The sequence below is a fragment of the Lepisma saccharinum genome, chromosome 25 (assembly GCF_977018435.1).
Source record: "Lepisma saccharinum chromosome 25, izLepSacc3.1, whole genome shotgun sequence".
NCBI lineage: Eukaryota > Metazoa > Arthropoda > Insecta > Zygentoma > Lepismatidae > Lepisma > Lepisma saccharinum.
In genome coordinates, this window is record NC_139253.1 from 15,270,255 (window position 1) to 15,291,548 (window position 21,294).

Genomic DNA, 21,294 nt, shown 5'->3' on the forward strand with positions numbered 1-21,294 from the left:
GTGTTGCTTAAGTCGCTCATTCGTACCAGCATACACCTAAAGTGATTGAGGAAAACCACGCAGGAATCTGAACAGAGATATTTTTAGATCGTTTCAGCTGTTAGTAATTCATAGTTGGCAACACTTTCCCCCCATTTTTTACCTTTTCTTTTGTGCGCATTTGTTGTCTTCCTAAATTTAAGCCCACATACTATTTGACACACTCTGATGGTGTGGTTGTAGTGATGTGGTCTTGTAATCAAGAGGTCAAGGGTTCGATTCCCCAAATATGGGTTAGATCCTACTTTATATTGTTATATCCAGTCCCGATTAGCCTATCTGTGAATAACTGTAGGCTACTTAAAACAGCAAAAAACAGAAACGATAAAATAAAAATAAAAATATTGCTGACAAGTTTCTCGGTACAGTGGGATCCACTAGTATTGCTCGGCAAATTGTCCATGACTATCTTCATTAATTTTTCTCTTACATCCTGTGTGTTTTTAAGCGATGGATTCTTATGTTAGCTGGTGCAGAAGTTGTCAACAGCTTGTTTGGAGTTTTCCTTTAATTCTTGAAGCTCTTATTGGGTCAAATAAGATGGACAATTTGCACGGTAATACTCATGGATCCCACTGTACATCGTATTTAATTTCCAGTAAGTTTTAAATTATTATTGGTTTTCCTCAGCCTTTTATCTGGCAATATATTTTCATAATAATGCCTGGTATAAAGTAAAGTCCATCGCCGCCATTACCGGTCTTTGTACAGTCACGGACGTATGTAACTATCTCATTGTAAGAGTGAGATCGTTGTAACCCAGAAGTGTCCGTGACTATACCCCCAGAATCTCATAATGTTAATCCAGTTGACCTCACGATGCTGGATAAACAGTGACCTCCATTGGGGATTGAACCCTGGTCCCCTCGCACAAAATGAGATAAAAAACCATTTGGCAATGCAGCAGCACGTGATAAAATTACAAAACGTTTACAAAAATATGTCAACAATATGGTCTTAACAGATATGAGTTTCTTTTAGTACTCCAGAAGAAATTTAAACAACACTATATATAATATGCATGACGATAAGAAACATTGAAGCATCCGAATGTCATCTGTTAAACGATATACAGATTGTACAGAATATTCTATTCTATCACATTTGCAGAATATCCAAATTGTAATGCCCTTTAAACATCCTGAAGTTTAATGTTCCATTTTCTCGGTATTTGGAGTTGGTTCAACATTCATTACTTCTTTAAATATTTATTGTTCCAGAGACAACATTATTTAGACGGAAGATCCATTAGTTAAACTAATGTCGCTCTTGATTTAAAACTGCGTCATACTGCCGATGACGTCAAATTTCTAACTCGCTGCATCAAGTGGATGAACCGACCTGTATATTCCTGCCTGACGAATGTGCTCTAAAAAATTAAAGAGTTGTCAACGACATTTTGAGATGGAAGACTGAATTGTTTTGAGTTTTATTGTCTAGTGAGTGAACTGGAGTGATATTAATGGACAATTTCGTGCTTTATGTTAAAGGTACACGTTAATTGTGTTCGTAATGTTGTTTTTGGCGATTATGAATGGCGTGAATGCTATAAGAATGATATTTTTCATCTGTCCAAATTTTGAGTGAGTAATTGGAAGGTTTAATTATAATTTCCAGGTAGGACACCTTGATAAGGTTCAGAGTAGACTGGTTCTCTTGTTTACTGCAATACGAGCAAGCAAAATTCTAGTACTACACACATAATATATAAACAATTATTTGAAATTCACAATTGATGTTGCCAAATACCACTTAGGGCATCCTATCTATATATATCTTGCTGTTGGGTAACACAATTTGCTTTTTATGTCACTGTGAATCAATATAGCACTTACTCCTCACTGAGTGGCATCTCTGTTTGCGGAGTGTATGCATTACGTATGGTTAAATATTAATGTCTATAATGTCAGTAAAATGAATTATCCATGTGGCAAGAATGGATTGTCAAGGTAGCGCGCATTTTTGTATCCTAAGCGTTTTTATTTCTTAGCACTGGGCCGTAACGTGTGAAATTCAAGCAAATACTTCGTCAGTATGTAATAACAATTTTCATTTTACTTAGTTGGCAACACTGGATAACAAATCATACTTCATTCCAAATAAGGATAATTGTGCCAGGTGGTCGAAGATGTCTTGCGGGTTTAGAAAGCAAAATTGCAATGATTTTTTTTTTTTTACCGATTCTTTTCAACATTTGCAGCTGTTGTATTGTGCTGGTTAGCGAACCACGTTGTGCTTCAGTGGCTAAGCCTAAACTTTTTTTAACATCAATCTTGTGGTTACATTCTTAAGATTTCGTCAGAAGAAAGCTCTTTTATATCGCAGAGATTAAGTAGAGATGTAGTGAAGATAGTTCAGGAAAATTTAGCACGCAAGACTGGGAAATATTAACATTTTTTAAGTTCCTGGTTGAGGAAGAATGACTGTATATAGTGTTTATGAGGTGTGCCTATGTAAGGAACACCACGTTACACGAAAATTTAGCTATCCAGAAGGGATTTGCGAACAGGAAATGGACAAGAATTGGCGCCCACGCTAAACCAGTAAGGCACCTCGCTAGGATCATCACTTACCCCAATTGGCAGCTTGACTTCCTATCAGATTTCTTCGTCTCATTCCACCTACGAGTACCCAGTGACTTCATCTATTCATTACTCTGAGGTGCCTCCCGATGGCGCAGTGATAACGTCTTTGCTATGTAATCAAGAGGTATAGGGTTGGAAACTGTATGTCCGGTTCCGACTAGCCTTTCTGTGCATAAAGTGGCCTTCAAAACAAACTCATTACTCTGAGAATCTTTATTCATTACTTCTTCCGTTCCACATTTCAACAACAGTTGCCACTTGCTGAATCTACTATCCATCCTTATTTACCCTTCTGGGAGCTGCAACTAACAAGAGTTCCTCACAAGCGTCCTTCCCCCGCATCAAGGAAAGACCACAGAGCCAGTCACGAATTCGAAACATTTGACGTCACATAATTCACACCTTACGGTACAAATATTACGAACATTTTAAACAAAACTAGTGATGCTCGTCGGTTCGCTGAGCGAAAACATGTTTACGTAATCGGACACCTAGCGCACGACTTGATCAGAAGAAGCTGCTATGGGTGAGTGGCTTATTGCTAGATGATGCCCTCTCTATTTAATGAGCTGAAGCGGTACCGGTCTGTGCCGTTTCAGCCTGGCGACGAGGTGCGGTGATTAAACCAGAGGCAGTAATTATGTGTTGGTGGCTTACGTTGGGTCTTCAACGCGAAACATCAAGTTTCTTGCTCGTTTGTCGCGAGTCATTTGTCACAGTACTTCTATCCGACTGGCTTCTCATGCATCTTTGTGATGCACACCTTCACGTTACGATGGCTTTACATATATTAACGTGTACAATGATGTATAGGACTGAGAATACTACAAGAGAGTATGTCATAATCTGCACAGAAATCTCCGTATTCTGTTGTCTCCTCGTTTACTTCATTCTGCCATGTTCCAATCATGCCCTCTTCTCAATTTTCCTTCCAGTTTCCAAACTCTTTCTGTTTCTATGCAGGATGTTCTCAGTGGAAGCCTTCTTTCCCTTCTTTTCATATATTATCTTCTTACCTTTTCACCCTCACTTTAGTCTTCCCTTATGTCTCTTGCACACTCCTTTGGACTCCATGCTCTCACTGGAAGTCTGTCTGGTCACACCTCCTTCACAGACAGTCTCACATTCTTTCCAATTTCACTTTCACCCCTTGGTGCACTGTGCATCGCTTCTTCCATCCTCTCCACATGCCCTTTTGTTGCATTCTTTTTTTCACCTTCACTTTTCTGTTCCCTTAGGCTAATTTCCCACTCCTATATGCTCTTTCTGGCTCCATCTTCTTCATCTTCCTTCTCCTCACATTTTCTGTTATCTTCTTCTTTTTACCCTTACTTTTGCCCCTTTCGCACTTTTTGTGCATTCTCACTTGAAGTATTTCTGGCCCTGATTTCTTCATGTTTTCTTTCTTTTCTCACATTCATTCTGACCTTTTCCTTTCAACTTAATTTCATCATTTTCCCAGTTCCTTGTATACTCTATTCCCCCTCATAGGAAGTCTATCTGCCCGCATCCTTTTCATATACTCCTTTCTCACATTCTCAACTGCTTATTCTCTCCACCCAAACTGTCGTCTTCCCGACCATTTCCTTACTTGTTACACACACCTATATGCTCTGAAAGTATTTCTTAGCCCCATCCTCTTCACACATGCAATTCACCTGAACCGCATCTAATTTGTTTTGTTATGCATGCTTATTGCCTACTCCCTATGTCAAATATCCTCATTTCTTATCCTGGCTCCTTCGATCTCGTCTCCTCTCCATTTTGATTCTGTCTCTCACTTTTACATTGTCTATGGATATTCTCCATATAATTATAGAGTTTACATTGTGAATTATATAAAGTTCCAAATCAGTTTTCTCTTAGTATATTTTATTGGTAATAGAGAACTTAAACGAATGAAATAGGCTCATCTTTACACCGTGCTTCTAGACAGTCTCCTCTCGTACTTTTTGAACGAGGGATCTATAAAAGAAAATGTACGAGGTAAATGGTGAATTTTAGATATGCTTACCAATTTAGTGGGAAAACGCCAGAGTGAGGTAATTTACAGAATGACAAACTGTTGAACCAACTATATCGTGTTCTATGTTCCTACTAGTTTCTCCACTCGGTATTGAGATCAGCAATATGTACTAATGTTCAGTCTACTCCGTGCGATGCGTTATGTGTCATTTATGCAACGTATTTTGAGTCATTTAATTTTCATGCTTTGTAGACTTGGTTAGGGAAATTCTCATCTTCAGGAAGAAAAATGTAAAATTGCCAGATCGAAAGAAATATAAAAGTCAAGCAATGCACTATGTAAAGAAAATAATTGTGGTTATGTGAAGTAGTGAGGTACTAAGTTACGCGTGCCAAGCCAAAATATCAGCGGGATACTTAGTTTAGTTGCCAGTGGAGCGTTAATCTAGTTCTGGGCTTCTACAAACCGTCGTTATGTGGATGGCTTTCCAATATGTTAACTGTACAAAGCTGTATGAGAGAATATTGTTAGTCGTAAGCATAACAAGTTTCAGCTATGTAGGATGTTCGTAGCAGCTTCAAAGCGACCTACTGCGTGCCTGTAAGTAAGAATGTTGCCACTTCAAACACATCTCGGGGGCTTCTCTTATGAAGCTATATCACGGCTAGAAACGTGATTAATCTTTGAACGTGTCACCAGAGCAAGACACGGGAAGGCGAAAGCAAATAGTGGAGGTTGATGAAAGGCACAATGGCTAATTAAAGCAAACACGAAAGGTCTCCCCACTCCTTGTTTGAAATGTCGTATACGTGAGCTTCAAGAATGATAGACAAAAAAGGAGGCGCAATTATGTGGATTGCGAGTGAAACCTAAAGTAGGTGTGGCTTCACTGTTACAGCAGGAAAAAAGGTGGTTTGCAAAAGGAAAAGTGAGGGATATAATGACAAGTGTTAGCGGTGACACGCAAGGCAAGCAGGGGAAAGATAATGTAGGAGGAGGAAGAGGGAAAAGAAAGAATGACACTACAGATGAATGGCGGATTCAAGGTCGAATGACTTTCTTTCTTTTACAAGATTCAGAAATTCAAATTTGGTTAAGTTTTAAGTACACAGTTTCTCTGTCACGGCAGAAGATGGAAATTTCACGCAACGTTGAAGAGTGGATCGAGTGTTCACTGATAATTATTCTCCAATTCTTTGAAACATTTCTGCTCCTATGTGCCTTAAAACTACGTGAGAAATAGCCTGTAGGGATGCGCTCAGAGTTTCAGTTTCAGGTTTCTGCTACTCCTGCCCTCTGTGAACAGAGCTTGGAGATGTCTTCAAAAACAAGTCATAGCGAAACTTTCAAAACCCTAAAATCTTAAGTGTGTTAATCTTATTCGTCTTAGAGACACAACCAAGTCACAAGCCTCCCGATGGCTTAATGGTAACGTCGTCGCCTTGTAACCAAGGCGATATCCGGCGGAGGCACATTCCACAGTAGTTCGGATCCAACTTCAAAACTGTAGGTCCAGTCTCGATTAGCCTGACTATGCATAAAGTATACTTAAAACCGAACTCAAACAAACGTTTAGATACTAGAAGTCTTCCGAAAACCTCAATACAATTGATGAGGTTTTTGGAAGCCACAGCTTCGCTTCCGGCGTTTTGGAATCTCCTGGCCTGGTTTCCGGAAGGTTGAAAGCCCCGGATTTGCTTTCCGAGACGTTGGAATACCCGAATCCGCTTTCCGGGACGTTGGAATGTCCGGATTAGATTTCCGGGACGTTGGAAGCCCCAGATTCGCTTTCCGGTACTTTGGTAGCCCCTGGTCTACTATCCGGTACTTTGGTAGTCCCGGATCTACTTTCCGGTACTTTGGTAGTCCCGGATCTACTTTCCGGTACTTTGGTAGTCCCGGATCTACTTTCCGGTACTTATGGAGCCCCAGGACCAATTAACGAAAATCTTACATTCTAAACGCGTAATGGCATCCAAAATATATTGTGACGTCCAATCGAAATTCATTACTTGAATTCATGTGCTGCGACACTAGAATTTTCAGTTCCCTAGCAACGATTCGAAGAGCACATTGGATTACCACAGAGATGCTTGCCAACCTTCTACGTTCGCATGGCAACTAGCCAGAGTTGCAAACAGACAGACAAACAGACATAATACATTACCTATATAGGAAATTCGATAGGCGCGCAAGATTGTAAATTTCCGATACAACTTCAGGTCTCCCTCCCTCGCTACGAGTGGTTTTCCTTGGCGCATAACGAAAACACATTGCGTCATTTCCCCTATGAACAGAAGCTACTTTGTGAGGCCGCCGTAATTTATGTTCAATGGTTGAATTGAGTCCTTCCATTCTCACACCCTGAAGGGAAGGGAGCTTGAGTAAATGGCCGTCGTCTTATTCGCGGCAGCACTTGTCGGATGCAAGGAATGGCTTCGTAACCTTACCACGGCCAATGCAAATTACCCATGCGCTCGCCGGGTGAAGTGAAGCGCGAAATATAACTGTGAGAGGATGATGAATATTCAGCCTTGCAGCTTCTGAAGATGCGGCGCTGGAGTCGAGAGTTTTGCCCGTTTCAAGAGGTCAGATATGATAACGCATAGGGGCAGATGCATTTTTCAATCAAGGTTTCCATCTCCCTGTTCATGCTTTTCGCATTGAGCGTGTTTGCACTTCACTTGTTTCTTTATCTTTTCTGCGGGATTGCGAAAGATAACAGAGAAGCGGCAACTGTTATTTCAAAAATTAAACAGATGTGCATGCTCCATACACTTTTGGTTGCGCCACAGCTGAAACAGTTCGTGGAATTTCTAGCTTTGTGAATGATCAATGTAACTTATGACAGCGTCGTAAGCTTACTTTCATAGTCCGATCTGTATTCGGACAATTCGAATACAGGATTTCATATTACTCTTTCGCCTAGTAGCGACACCTGTTAGAGGGGAGCAGAACTAGTTCGGTTTTGGCGAAACCGATATTTGATGGAGGATATATTTATATTCTCTTTGTTTGCTCAGAAATTCGATTTGTTATTGTGCCAATAGCAAACCAACTCAGGGCATTCGTATAATCTTTTACAGTTGAAATCTGCTGCAGACACATTGAGAGTGGCGTACCCAGGGGGGGGGGGGGTCACAAACCTTCCATTGGCCCAGTATTCCTAAAAAATGAACGGCAGACGCAAGAAAAATGGCAAAATGAGGGATGACTACTAAAAAAATATATACGTAACCCCCATTCCTTTTGAATCCTGGGCACGCCACTGCACTTTCAGAATTATCTAAGGCGTCAACAAACCTTAACTTGGTAAGATTTATCACGTTAAATTGCCTTCAGAGTAGGACAAAATGAACATAGAATCCACTTGCATATATTTCGTAAGGTTAGCAACACTGAGGCGGTGGTGTTCCCAGACAAGGCTACCGAGGGTGAATGGGTATGAGTGATGGGGGTCACTATCAAGCCGTGACTCCATGCTTGCATCCCTCGTAACATATGTGCATCAGGCTCTGGGGCAATATCATGCGTGGAGGGTGAAGGGAGTTAAGGATTTCCTCCCTAGAAGGGCACGTGCTTGGTCCCCTTCGGTCATGTGGCACGCGCCTGTTTAGAGATCTTAGTTCAGTATAGCCAACTCGGTTTTCCAAGCTTTTATCATATATTTGTAGCCTAACAAGGGCTATCAATCATGATAAGTAACGGAAACCGACCGGTAGTTAGTTTTATTGTAATGGCAACCGGTTGTTAGTTTCAAAGTAAAGGAAACTGGTTGTTAGTTTCAAAGTAGAGAAAACTGGTGTTGCTTTCAAAGTAACGGCAACCTATTGGTAGTTTAAACTCAGGGCACCCGATAGCTACTTTTAAACTCAGGGCACCCGATAGCTACTTTTAAACTCGGGTCAACCGATAGTTAGTTTTAAACTCGGGTCAACCGATAGTTTTAAACTCGGGTCAACCGATAGTTAGTTTAAAACTTGAGTCAACCGATGAAGTTAGTTTTAAACTCTGGTCACCCGATGTAGTTAGTTTTAAACTTGGGTCAATAGTAAGTTAGTTTTAAACTTGGGTCAACAGAAAGTTAGTTTTAAACTCTTGTCAACCGATGTAGTTAATTTTAAACTGTGGTCAACCGACGTAGTTAGTTTTAAACTCGGGTCAACCGATAGTTAGTATTAAACTCGGGTCAACCGATAGTTAGTTTGAAATTCGGGTCAACCGATATTTTTAAACTCAGGACAACCGATAGTTTTAAACTCAGGGCAGCCTGTAGTTAGTTTTAAACTCAGGGCAGCCTGTAGTTAGTTTTAAACTCAGGGCAGCCTGTAGTTAGTTTTAAACTCAGGGTAACCGATAGTTCGTTTTAAACTCAGGTTAACCGATAGTTCGTTTTAAACTCAGGGCAGCCTGTAGTTCGTTTAAAACTCAGTGCAACCGATAGTTAGTTTTAAAATCAGGGAAACTGGTAGTTAGTTTTAAAATCTAGCTTTATGCTCAGGTCAAGAGATAGTTAGCTTTAAGTTCAGGGCAACTGATAGTTGTAAACTCACGTCAACCGCCAGTTTGAAAGTAGCTGTTAGTTTTAAAGTAGCGCAAACTGGAAGGGTTTTAAAGTAACGGAAACAGAGTTACGCTTGAAATGTAACTTTCGGTACATTGGGTCATGACAATTACTTCCCATTATCATCAGAGTTTACCAGCAACGGACCTGTTATTGATTCCACACCGAGAGAGACAAAAAAGAAAAGAAAAAAAAAGAGGCTTTCAATATACAATGCAGTACACAAGCACGGAGGAGACATATCTCGCTGCACCTCTGTAGGTTTGCCTCTACGCAAATACCACGAGTTTTCGCTGAAATCCCCTCTAAATCCGCCTACATGTCGAAGGACACGGGGCAAATGGGAGCTCCCGAAGAGAATTCTGGGTAGAGGATTTTCGAGATCGCCTCTGGACGTTGGGGTAACTATGTGGGGAAAGGCAGCAATGCTACACGGCGAACTTTGGAGAGGTCAGCCCTGGAGAGCAGATGGAATTGAGTGGAAAATGGCTATTCTGAGAATTCAGGAACGCAGTTTCCTGCAAAACCAATTGATCATGGATTAAATACTTACGCAAATGTAATTACTGACGTTAGGTTTTTGCCCTAATTGTGTATTTTGTGCACTGTAATGAAGCGTGTGGTCTTTGATGTTGATTTTTTGTTACGTTTTTCCCCCCTCCCAATTTCCATAACAAAAATTTCCGTTGCAAATCCTTGTTTTGAAATTAACTTAACTGTGTTCAAGTACTGCCAAATATTCTGCAGGATAGACAACGAAATGTATTCTCTAAGCTTCCTTTCCCCTTAATTTCTACTTTCTATTTCTCTATTTTAGGACCAAGTTTTGCCATTTCACATTAAAAGGTTCATTTCCCATCTTTTTTGTCTATTTCTCTCATATTTGAGTACCCAAGTAAGTGTGTTTTCCGTATCTTGAGTTTTTGTTATATTCTTTTTGTTGCGTTCTTAAAGTGATATCATTTGCGTCACATAAGCAATTCACTCTCTCTCTCTTTCGGTAGAATTCACTTTATTTTCTTGTACTTTAAAGTATTGTAGCTTATGTATGTGGGATGATCCGAATGTCTACCTCTCTTCCACATAGTACACCCCGGACTGCATTTTGCAGGCTAACGATGCCCAGGCGCCTTGACCTGTGGCCAGGATAAATCTCTGTGGCGCTAGTGTTGTCTTCCCCATAGGTTTGTGATTCTTCTTTCAACACTCTCGTCTTATTACCATTCATCCTCATCTTCGCGATTAGCCAAAAGTGTCAGAAAAGCGTTCCTTGTTCTTGAGTGCTATCGGCTTTACACTCCTGTTTTTTTTTTTTTTTTAATATGTGCATTTGCGTGTTCTCTTGCACTTGTATTCTTCATTTGTGGCATCTCGTTCTCTTCAATTTCTTGTCCCATTCTTTGGTGCACTTCAGTTGTTAATTTTCATGTTTTGGTGCACTTCATTACTTATTTCACTCTGTTCGTGTACTTCACTTGCTTATTACCATGTTTCGTGTAGCTCAAGTAATTAATGCACTGCTTTCTTAAACTCAATGACTTCTTTCACTCTTTTCGTGGACTTAATTTACTTATTTCCATGTTTTGATTCACTACAATTGCTTTTTCCCATATTTTCTTGCACATCAGTTGTTTATATTCACATTTTTATGCTTTTCTAAGGCTTATAGTCATCTTCTCGAGTGCTTCAATCACTTATTTTCATATTTGGGCGGTTCAATTGTCTATTTCCGTGCGTCTCAATGTCAGTTCAATCATGAACTTTGATTGCTTATTTCCCTGCTTCGCTGCGCTTTCAGAGAATATTTTTGCTACATTCTTGTGCTCGAGGTTAATATTTGCATATTTGCTTCTATATCAGTTGCTTATATCCATCTTTCAATGTTCTCCTATGGCTTATCATCTCTTGAGCGCTTCAGTGACTTACTTGCATCTTTTGAGTGCTATAAATTGCTTGTTTCCCTATTTTGCTGCGCTTTCAGATAATATTTTAGCTCTTTTCGTGTGTTTTAGTTTAATATTTATTTGCTGTTTATTTCTCTCCTTTCTATTGTGTGTTTTTCCCTTCCTTCTAGTGCTTATTCCATTCGTAATCTTCAAGTATTTAGAGAAAAAGGAAGAACGGGGGGAACCCCTCCCCCCCCCCCTTCCAAGAAGCCAATCACTACAAAAAACAAACCCATTTTAAGTATTTATCAAGTTTGTCTTCGGGAGGTTATTTGTAATCCCTCTTTTATGATTACCAGCGCTGTGTATACTCTCTCTCTCTCTTGCTGGATAACGCCACCATATTTGAGAGTGGGGAGACCAGTTCTCTCCTCGGATGCTGTGGAGGATGGTCCCAATACGCCCCCCCCCCTGTCCCTCGGAGTAGCCAAGGGGGATTCTCCATCCATGTTGTCCATGGCTGCTCATTCAAACGTTTTATCATGGTCCAGTACGCGGTATATAAATATGGCCTGAGGGTGTTTGCGCTGATCGACCATCTCCGTTTGCAACCCCCTCCTCCCTAACCCCTTTCACAAGCTTCAAACTGCGCGGCAATAGGGTACAAGGGCTCCCGGATCAGTTGAGATTTAATTGGAATTGTTTGCAAAGTATCTGTGATCAAGCCTGATTCTTCATAAAACCTTTCTTGCTCTTCACATCTCTTCAATATCGTCCAGAAATAACCTTTTTTTTTTATTTGTTCTGCCAAATTTTGTTGGGGGAACTTTTCCTTGAATGATATACCCCATATAACTAGGCTCTGCACCGTTTCTGCAATCATTGGTTTGCCCTTATTTGCCTATTTTCCAAATTGATGGTACCGTTGCCACCCAAATTGTCATTGTCTGTTCAGTTTTCTTTTTATGGCTTGAGTTTCGGTTTTAAGTCCATTTTATGCATAGAAAGGCTAATCGGGACTTGAGTTTCAGTGTAAAGTGCGATCCGGACCACTGTGTGTCTCCACCGCGTATCGAACCCGGGACCCCTTGAATATAAGGCGACGACACTACTACTGTGTCACTGGGGAGGCCAGTTTTCTTTTTGTAGAATCTTATTCACTTTTTAGTGCCTTTTGAATTGTTTACACACGTATCTCATGCTTTTCTGGATAGTTTCCAAACTTATTTTCAGTGGTTCTTTATACGTAAGTCCATTACAAGCCTGTCCCTTTGGTTTATTTTATGTTGCTTTTGTGCCACTTTTGGCTACTCGCGAAGATGAGTATGTTGATGATATGATGAAGATGATGAAGGGACGCTCACAAAGAATAGCCATGCCCAGTCTGGGATTCGAACCTGGGATCCCTGACGTCATGGCGTGATTAGCTAACCATTGCGTCACAGAGGCCGGCAAACCTGCTTCTTTGTCAAGATCGATTCCTTCTCCTTACTTTCTTGCAGGTGTATGTGTAACGTAGCTAGGACAGAACTGTTTGTCTGTGTTAGAAAATTATTACATACTATTGTTCACGTTCACACTTCTCGCTTAATTAACTGCCTATTTTCACTTTTATTTAACTTTTTAGAAATCGGTGCGTGTATTTTTATTACTCTGTTTCTTATTTTTGTCTCCAGTGCAGTGTTTATGCCTTCAAGGAGCTTTCAGACCGGAACGACAGGCGACACTGAGAATTCACGCCTAACCGACACAAAAGCCCCTTCAGTCTGGATGTCCCCCGCCCATGCGCGAACAACAGATCGAGGCGACACGAGGAGCTTGTCGTGTCTCTTCGGTTCGAAGGATTGCATTGATTACTGAGAGTACGTTTCCAAGCGACACGTGTCGCTAGTAGCTTCGGTCTGAAACCTCGCCTAGGATATTTAATGCCTATTGTTTTCATTTGCATTTTTTTGCCTACTCTAGTATCTTATTTAGTCTATGGCGTTGTTATAATCAGGAGTAGACAAAACTAAAAATAATTCAAATATGGTCTAAGGAATCCAACTAAGATAAAACTATACATTTTGAAATGCGACCTTAAAACGTTTACTTTTTTTCATACAAGATTGGATTAAAAGTAATTAATTCTTGCTCCAGAGTGGTCTTTCTAAAGAAGGCTCAACTGGTAACAGCATCAATACATTCTCATATATGGCCGACTCTTACAAGGCAGGTTGTCTAAGTGTCAACCTCCGATATCCTGAAACTTGGCAGGTATATAGAAGGTCCAAAAGGAAGAAATACGTGTTTTTTTGTTTCGGCTAAAAAAAAAAGGTTTTAGGGGGCAACCCCCCTCAAATGTCAAGATGAGAACATTATATATATATATATATAATATATATATATATATATATATATATATATATATATATATATATATATATATATATATATATATATATATATATATATGTGTGTGTGTATGTTTGTTCCGGTATAACTCTCGGACGCCTGGAGCGATTTCAACCAAACCTAGTACACATATGACTTACAATCTGGAAAGAAATACTGTGGGGGTAAGACACCCCTGGCACCGCTAGGGGTGGGGAGAGGGTGACATCGAAAACGACCGATATTAGGGTGGAATCCATAGTTTTCGAGGTCGCTAAGATGAATAGTAACGCTCCCAATGCCGTTCAACTCCCAAGTTCATTTTACTTTATAGTTAGAATTCATTATTTTCCTGTCTAATAGAAGATTGGGATAAATAAATACCCGGGCAACGCCTGGTAATCAGCAAGTTTTTTTATAAAAGCAGTGGAAATTTCCCTAAGCAACTCGAAATATTATTTTAAAAAAATGAACTGAATTAAAAAATTCATGCGCCATGGCGACCGGACGCCATCTATTTTTCTACTCCTTGTCATATTCATATTTTGTAATCTAATATTCTTGGCCTGTTATCATCGTCTGTATAAATATACAGTATTGGCCATATTATTGGACTCATTAGTTCAAAAAATGAAACCAAAATTAACTCACTTTATGTAGGGAAATTTGACAGATTTTATGTTTTGTGATACACATTGCATTGTTATACACACTGCAGTACTGTCAGTACTTCTTCGTATGACCACCTTTGACTCCTTTTTGAACCCATTTTAATCATTGTTTATGTACAATTCCCTTTTACTCTTCACTAAACTTCATGGTTTATGAAATTACGCGCTGATCCGAAGATACAAATAAAGAACACCCTTACAACAAGAATTAATATTATTTTCTTTTTTATAACCAAAAATAGTATAAATAACACGGCAAACAATGTACGTATTGTTCCAGGCATTTTTGCGAATATGCAAAGCATCGTGCTGCCATCTCTTAGTGGGACACAGTAACAGAAAGTATTGTGGGAAACAAGATTAAATCGAAGCAGACGAACAGTTTAATCCCATAAAAAGTTATAACAATCGTCAAATATATTTAGTTAGAACATTGATTGATTGATTGATTTGGTGTTTTAAGTCCGCTTTGTGCACAGTAAGGCTAATCGGGACTGGACCTACAGTTCAAAGTGGAATCCGAACCACTATATGCCTCCACCGGGTATCGAACCCAGGACCATTTAGTTAGAACACTTTCAAAACAAGGAAATGTTCTTCTTTCTTACAATGAGTCCAATAATTTCGCCAATACTGTATATCCAGTGAGAAACATTAAGGCGCTCATTCTTTCTGACTCTATTCCGAAAGCACATGACACCCAGAGTACGAGAAATGTTGACTGACAACAAGGTGAATTCCCTCTTCTCCCTTTTCAACAAGCCTCGTCCCACTGTTCGCAAGAGATACACGTCTTTTCTGATTTCTCAGTCGCTGCTGCCTCGCTTTCTGTGACGTCATATCATTTCACGGGACGATGCCCCAAAGCTCCCTCCGCCTCCTCTCTGTCGTGTCATCCTTCCCCCCCGGGGGTTGCCTTCCTGGACTGGGATGCCTCGAGTTTTTGGTCTCAAAGTGACATATGATACGTTTATCTCGGGGGCTCTTGGGGTTGGAAAATCCCCGCTGTGCATACAATTCAGGCATCTGCGACACCATCTAATTAACTGAGATGGTGTATTTACAGTGTACATAAAAGGTATCGCAGCCAAGATGTTGGCTGGCCTGTAATGTGCCGGGAAAGATTGAATGAGATTGCTTGAACGACATGGACCGAATTCCGTGAAAGAAGGAGAGAGAAATTCCGGTATTTCTTACAGCAGTAGACAATATGAGGAATTGCCTGTTCATTTTTCTGTCTTCCTTTATACTTAGACTTAAAAGAGGTGCAAGCTCTATTGAGATTTCAATTCGCTAAATTTGATGTAGTTCCATAGTTAACCTAGAATTGTTTAACTGCCATGTGTGTATGAAATTGATGCACACAGCACCTCCTGTTGCAGGCCACGTGTATCAGATTGATACACAACTTGCAGGCAGTGTGTATAGTTCTTATACACATCTCCTTTGGAAAGAAGTATGTATAAGTTTCGCTGGCTTCCTTGAAATGCTGTGTAGTCTTGGTTTCTGAGTTTTCTCATGGTGCGGGAAACAAGTTTTGAAAGCAACTAAGAAGTGTATGTGTATCATACAGTCCATGTGCATGATAATTTGTAGAATTTGAGCCGAGTGGTTATATAAATTAATTGTACCAATACATTTCGAAAAGACTTGAAGTGGGTGAGGTAGTGTTTCTCGAACAGTATGATACTGAATCATCATTACTGTTACCTTCCCCAGAGAGTTTTTAACTCTCTCTCACACAGGCCCAGATACCTAGCAATCCCTTAGAAATAATCAGATTAACCTATACTAACTATAATCTAGGGCCCGGCACTTTATAACATAACTTCGGATCTAATATTGGGGTGAGATCTTTACATATCTGATGAAAATCAGCCGAAATAGACAAACTTGACAAAGCTTATTTTGACATATTTCACCAATTTCGCGTTTTTACAACATATTTCTTCAATTTTGTTGTAATAAGACATATTTCTGTATACTTTTGTAATTCTCTCGCACGTAATCGGTTATTTCATATTTTTTTTCTTCGTAGCTTTAGCACAACGGATAGTTCATATTGTCGATGGTAGGATATGGAAATTACGGAGGAAGAAAGGTGCCGTCTTTTCTTAGTAATGCAAACATTATTGAGGAAAAATGTTCTCTCTCTCATTGTTGCACGGGAAGTAAAGAAGTTTCGTTCTCATTTCTTTGCCTTTTTCGCTTTTCACAAAAATCAGTCAAAAGTAAAAATAACATTCGGTACATTACAGCCCCACTCTACTCTATCGGGTATGGGACAAATTCGAGAGTACTGTTGTACATATTTTTGACTTTACTGGGAATATTTCTGCATTTTTCTGACATATTTGTAATTTTTTATGACATATTTTCCAATTCATATGACATAATTACATACATATTTTACAGTTTTATAGGTAATAACCATTGGCCTTATTTTCTAAGGCATAAGTAGGCTTGAGTAGATACTTATATATAAAACAAATTACATACTACTTTAATGACATGCGTAATAATTGAAACCACCTGACTACCTAACAGAATCATTTACATTCGTAACCATGCGAGTTGAGTTTGCTTAATTAATCATTCCTTCCTCAATCCACGACATTCAAAATTCTTGCTTTGCTGTTATCACTTATTCAGATCTAAGCTCTGGCAATAAATGTTGCCATCTGTTATTTATTTTGCAAAACCTTTATAGAATCGCTCCCAGAACTTTCATTTCAAAGTTAGGGACAACGTTGACGAGTGAGAAGACTGGAAGCAGCATTTAGTTGCATTTCAGGTGCGCGAGCGACCGGAATAAAACATCCAACCTCCGAACGCACTTGGATTTTAATCAAAGAGAGAAGCCGTATAATTGCAGTTTTGTAGTAAATATGAATGGAAGTTTAAATTGGTTTTTCAATGTTGGTCGCCAGGGGGAGTCCCAAATAAGTAAACTCAATATTGATTGCCCTCTGATTTCTGCACGTAGCAATTAATATATTCTGTTCGCGTTTTCTGCGAATGACAGTGGGCCGTAATTTCGGTGATGTTTCCATGCATGTATCTGCAGGCTCCATATGTCAGCTCGTGTACAGTCAGCGCAAACACAGAAGATATCCTGGAACATACATATAGATAACGCATTTCACAGTGTAAACCTGTGTGTATAAGAAGATACTGAATGGGATTTCTTTACATCACAACTGTATTACTTTACTCCGCCTTTTAACAAGCGAACGAAAGCATGTTCTCTGCGCAAGTAGGATTCGAGAATGGTTCGACGCATGAACACGTGAGAGTGAAAAGTGAGTGCATGGAGGGGAAAACGCGACTGCAGCTATAAACCGTAACGCCCCCCCTAATCGCTTTCTCCCTTTCTGTACCGTTATGCGCGGCCTTGCTCCACAGATTCCCGAGATATGGTGTAGGTTAATCGCGACAATGAGGATGAATGAAGAGCTGATTAATGGATGTTCCTTCCTTAATGAAGATTTGTACTTAAAACCGTGATGTCGACTGCTTTTTTCACAACAATTAAATCAATTTGGTGAAAAATTAAGCTAAAAAAAATAATTCGGAGAAAAATTAAATCAATAACAATATTTTAAAATTAAATTAATTTATTTTAAAATCAAATTAATTTTAATTAAATTTTAATTGTTTAATTATGCAACCGTGTAATACATATAAAGGATAAAAATAAAGATAAAACGTTTCACCTGAAAACGAGAGAAGTGCCCCGGAACGTAGATATAGAATAGTGAGATATATTAAGTTTGCATAATATAGTGTCAGGATTCGAACCGGAATCCGAATATAACCACGTTAATCATAACTGCTGCAATTTAAATAATGCTGAGTTTAGTGTTGACCAGGACGATGTATCGCAATAAACAGATGATTTATTGAAGTTTAGAAGAAATAAATTCAAAGTGAAGTTGGGTGTAAAATAAATTGAACGTGTATCGGAAAGTAATTTAGAAATTGCCTTGGTAAAGTTGTGTTTGCCTCTCGAAATTTAACGAAGTTCCTGCTTGTTCTTCCTGTATGCCTTGCTGTTAAAAATAAAGGAATCGATACATTTCACAGGTACTGAGGAGGAAAAGATAGTCTTCGGAAGTTGTTTTACTTCTACACCAGGGCAGACAATAATTACTATTTTTGGTCTGACGAGCAATATCTTTATCTTTAAAATTAATCAACTTCTAACATTTTGAGATACCATATACGCAGTTAATTCTTACGTTTTTTGACACGTAAATACTTATTGTGTGAGGCGAACACGACACCTTAATTCTTCTACCATGAAGACAATATCTCAAGAACGATTGTGAGGCGAACACGACACCTTAATTCTTCTACCATCAAGACAATATTTGAAGAAAGGTGTATGAGGCTGAAGAACGGTGTGTGAGGCGAACACTACACAATATTCTTCTACCATCAAGACAGTATCTGAAGAACGATGTGTGAGGCGAACACTACACCTTATTCTTTTACCATGAAGACAATATCTGAAGAAAGATGTGTGAGGCGAACACGACACCTTATTCTTCTACCATCAAGACAATATTTGAAGAAAGGTGTGTGAGGCTGAAGAACGGTGTGTGAGGCGAACACTACACCTTATTCTTCTACCAATAAGACAATATTTGAAGAAAGGTGTATGAGGCTGAAGAACGGTGTGTGAGGCGAACACTACACATTATTCTTCTACCATCAAGACAGTGTCTGAAGAACGATGTGTGAGGCGAACACTACACCTTATTCTTCTACCATGAAGACAATATCTGAAGAAAGATGTGTGAGGCGAACACGACACCTTATTCTTCTACCATCAAGACAATATTTGAAGAGAGGTGTGTGAGGCTGAAGAACGGTGTGTGAGGCAAACACTACACATTATTCTTCTACCATCAAGACAGTATCTGAAGAACGATGTGTGAGGCGAACACTACACCTTATTCTTCTACCATGAAGACAATATCTGAAGAAAGATGTGTGAGGCGAACACGACACCTAATTCTTCTACCATCAAGACAATATTTGAAGAAAGGTGTGTGAGGCTGAAGAACGGTGTGTGAGGCGAACACTACACCTTATTCTTCTACCAATAAGACAATATTTGAAGAAAGGTGTATGAGGCTGAAGAACGGTGTGTGAGGCGAACACTACACATTATTCTTCTACCATCAAGACCGTGTCTGAAGAACGATGTGTGAGGCGAACACTACACCTTATTCTTCTACCATGAAGACAATATCTGAAGAAAGATGTGTGAGGCGAACACGACACCTTATTCTTCTACCATCAAGACAATATCTGAAGAACAGTGTGTGAGGCAAACACGACACCTTATTCTTCTACCATCAAGACAATATCTGAAGAACGGTGTGTGAGACGAACACAACACCTTATTCTTCTACCATCAAGACAATATCTGAAGAACTGCCTTGACAATTTTGGGTACAAACTTCTCCTTCAATTTCGCTCTTTAGAAGTGAACGTACTGTATGAAGAACTACTGTACTATTCGGGTTCGTTCTCCTGGAGTACCAAGCCACCCCTAACATAAGAATTTGTTTTTTGCAGTGGCGGATGTGAGGAGGTCACTGGAGGTCATTCGTTGTTGCCAGGAATGGATTGTTAAAGCACGAAATTCGTAAAAAAAAGGAAGCCACGATCCTCCGCCTGGAAGGTATACGAGTCAAAGCTGGAAACACGAATTGCCAGAATGTCGCGTGTGGCGGAAGTATATAATTGTTGCAACCCCCCCCCCCTTTCATGATAGGCGGTAGCACAAAAACCAGTATTCCAATATGCTCTGTTTTACTTACCTCGCTTCTGTGTGGTTTAAAGTTGGAGGTGCAATTAAATATTGCCGGAGGTTCTTATAGATTATGCTGTTCTGAACTCTTACAGCTGATTGGCGTTGTAAACCGCAGTGTTTTTGTCTGCGAGTGCGAAACGAAATTCCTTTCTTCAGAACTTAATGCAGCTGTCTTGCATCCATTAGGGACTCTTGGGTGAACTTCCTTGCACCTTATAGACAATACCGAACCCTCTCCTGGTAATTTACTTCCTTGAGCAACTTTGCAGATAGTCAAAGCCCCATACGGAACTTCTTTCTTTAGACACCCTGTCGTAAACACACAACACCCTACTGATAAGTTCCTTTCATTCTTGAGCTTTCCAACACGAGCTACCAGCAATTATGTTACAGAGATAAATTTCCCATCGGATGCCTAAATATCCCTTTCCCACCATGAAAATCCCTTATCCCGTTCCTATTTTAAAACCAACCTTCAGTTCTCTTAAAGGCATTGTGTAGCTCATATTATGACTTCTTGATTTCTCAATGTCTCGCACATTTTCCCTTTCCTAGCAATTTTCGCCTCCAGAATTTCCCATTCCTGTTACAATTTCCCTCGTTGGAGCATCACGTCTATGACGAGCAACTTGACACTCTCGTCTTTGATACGTCGATATTATTGAAACAGCTCTCGATTTTTTCCTTGGACTCTACAGGCGGAGAAGTTGTAGAATGTCTTAAGGATTAAGGACCACAAAAGGCATAAATGTATCAAGTGTTCTTAAGATGACACTCAAACTGTTTTTTAATTTGATGGCTTTACAGTATTAGTAATTTCAAACTTGGTAACCTCGTGGTTCTTTCGTACCTCACCCAGCCATTCCGACAGTTGCTACATTGAAGCACAGCAAACATCCAACAATCGGACAGTAGCAGCTATTGTTGCGTTCTGTTGACCTGTCACTGCCTGGTGGGATGACCTCAGCAATAAATGAGCACCAATCATGTCTGGAACTTCGGAAACTTTTCAAACCCCACTCAACGTGAGGAATGTGCGTGCTTCATCCCGCTGAACACCAACTTCCTGTCGGGCATGCCTATCGTTTGTCTAACTCCATCGCGGTTTACCCTGGAGGATAAATGTGCGGTTCGAAGCACTCAAAAAGGCATGTCAACAATTGTATAACTTCTTAGAACGATTTCCGGTCACGAAAACGGAAAACACCCCTCCCCAAATTGCCTTAGGTGAGGCGCGAGTTCATATCCAGTTACACGAGTCAGACTACCAATGTTCATGTTACGCCTACCATTGTAAATCAGCTCTTTAGGGGATCCTTTCAAATATCTGGAGAGGGTCGAGGACTCCGTCCGGAAGACCATGATTACGTCCTTAAGAGCGCT

General features: G+C 39.8%; 1 protein-coding gene across 3 annotated transcripts in view; it reads left to right on the forward strand.

Moving 5' to 3' along the window:
• LOC145978931 (irregular chiasm C-roughest protein-like) overlaps nucleotides 1–21,294 on the forward strand; it is a 535,995-nt gene that overhangs the window by 117,860 nt on the left and 396,841 nt on the right. The window contains exon 1 of one of the 3 annotated variants that reach the window (XM_083111921.1): nucleotides 1,511–1,529. The exons of 1 other annotated variant lie outside the window; for it this stretch is intronic. The gene's annotated coding sequence lies outside the window, so the exon portion shown is untranslated. Of the gene's footprint in view, nucleotides 1–1,510; nucleotides 1,530–1,634; nucleotides 1,657–21,294 lie in introns of those variants that run through there. One more of the 3 variants, XM_083111922.1, reaches the window with a different exon arrangement.